The 2252-nt window shown below is 42.8% G+C and overlaps 1 pseudogene; it reads right to left on the bottom strand.

Annotated features, from left to right (window-relative positions):
• Positions 1 to 357: 357 nt before the first annotated feature.
• LOC102860905 lies at positions 358 to 1700 on the bottom strand (annotated as a pseudogene).
• Between the last annotated feature and the right edge of the window lie 552 nt (positions 1701 to 2252).

Below are 2252 nucleotides of genomic sequence, written 5' to 3'. Positions count from 1 at the left end.
AGTCACAAATGACTCGACGGCACATAACAACAACAATAACAACAACAACAATGTTCATGTAATTCCAGCGCGTTCACAATTTAATGAACCAAATTTACTATATTTCACTTCTAAAAACCTGGATGAAACATGAAAAAGAAGCTATACAATATAAATTGCAACTTCAGGAAATTTCCTGCTTTATTATTCCAAATAATTTTCCCATGTAAAATAAATGTCCAATAGTTCCTGGTGTGTGGGAAGATAATGTTAGTTAAAGTCACAATGAAGCCTTAATTGATGGAAGTTTGGCTATATAAACAGCACAAGTTGAGAAAAGTTTTAATCTCCAAAACTATTAGATTAGATGAAGTAAAATCAGTAATGGCCACCTTGCGACACTACAGGAGGTCTCATTTCCATTGGAGGTCGAGGAGGCCCACCTTGGTATGGGGGCACCATTGGTGGTCCTTGCCCATATGGTGGCAAAGCACCAGGAAGGTAACCTGGCATGCCTTGACGATGACCACCATACTGACCGTGAGGTGGCATTGGAGGTCTCATTCCTTGTTGCTGTGGGATGACTGGTTGTGGTGGCATCATACCTCCAATTGGTACAACAGGTGGATTACCAATTGGAGCCTGTCCTGGCCGAGGAAGATTACGCTGGTATTTAGGTAACTGTGCCCTTCTTTCTTCCAGTGATATATCCTCATCTGGGTGGATCAACTTACTGGTTGCACTGGTAGTTGTAAGTGTAGCAGGCTTACTTGTTATTGAAGCTGCTGGCTTAGCTGCAGTGCTATTTGTTGTACTAGTGGTTGACACTGTTGACTGAGTATATGCAGGGAATGTAGGCTTGGGGGGCTCTGTAGTTGTTACAGGAGTACTGTTTAAAGGCTTGAAATCTGTACCAACAGGTCCTTGGACAGCTGCCTGAGCCTGTCCAGCACTCGGGAAAAGAGGCTTAGTAACTGGAGGCTGTGGAGCAGGAACTGTTGCTGTTGGTGCAGGTGGTCTATTAAGAATACCTGGTGCTGATACAGCCTGTGCTTGAGTCCTCGGAGGAATTCCAGGACGTGGAACAGGGGGAGGCATACCTGGCAGCATTCCAGGCATCAGAGGTGGTATTCCTGGTCCAGGTGGCATCATTCCACCCATTGGCATCATTCCAGGTGGTATTCCTGGCATAACTGGTGGCATTCCTGGCATCAGTGGAGGAATACCTTGTATTAATGGAGGTATGCCCGGTGGCATTCCTGGTGCTCCAGGGACTGGTGGCAGACCTGGCTGTGCCATTGGAGGGATATAACCCTGTTGAGGTTGAACAGGTTGTGGTTGAAAAGAAGTTGAAGTGGCAGAGACATCATCATCATATTCATCAGAATCATCTTGTTGCTTCTTTTTTTGAGACTCTTGTGTTTTCTGTTCAAGAAGTCGTCGCCTTTCATCCATGTCTTTTTCTGGAATACCTTCCATACCATAGATTTCCAATTCTATGTCTGTGCTCCCAGGTATTGCATTTGGTACAGCATCTATTGTCTCTTTATGTACCTGCATGCAATGAATAGCTAAGCCAGGTCCTGTGTATAGTTTCTTATAACATATTGGCATTTAAAAGGCTTTGCCTTTTGGTGCTGTATAAGGATCTTTTCATCATCAAAATCTCTGTTACAACACCAGCACCACGGCTTCAGCTGCTTCTTCTTCTTGCGACCCATAACTTTGACCCCCTGATCAAGGAACAGGGAAAAGAAAACAAGTGAAAAATAAAAAAAAAGAGACAAAAAAGAAACCCCCTCTCCTTTCCAGACACAATGGCTACCACTGCGTCCCACAGGAAACAGATACAAAATGGCCGACGGCCTTGTTCACCACTCTTCCTGAAATATTTTAAGTAGAATTGGTGACAGTTCTTCTCTGAATGTTTTCTAAAATTCACTTGTAAAACCATCTGGCCCAGGGCTTTTATTGGTTGGAAGTTGTTTTATTACTTTTTCAATTTCTTCTTTTGTAATGGATCTGTTCAGATGTTCAATTTCCGTTTCTGTCATTTTAGGTAGTTTGTAACCTCCTGGTATTTAAACTGGCATTGTTGCTCCTTAACACCTTCTGCTATATCACAAGATGATATCAAAGGCCTCTAATAGCATATATTCCCAATGCAGCATGACTTTTGATTCCTTAACTGTTGGTACCAAGGGTGTTGATTGTAGATCTAAACAAGGAGAAATCATTAACAACTTCAGTCTTTTCTACATCACAACTGCCAG

The sequence above is a fragment of the Elephantulus edwardii genome, unplaced genomic scaffold (assembly GCF_000299155.1).
Source record: "Elephantulus edwardii isolate Elephantulus edwardi_28Jun2011 unplaced genomic scaffold, EleEdw1.0 scaffold00374, whole genome shotgun sequence".
Lineage (NCBI taxonomy): Eukaryota > Metazoa > Chordata > Mammalia > Macroscelidea > Macroscelididae > Elephantulus > Elephantulus edwardii.
Note: the sequence above shows the minus strand (reverse complement) of the source record. Positions and strands in the feature narration are given on the sequence as shown.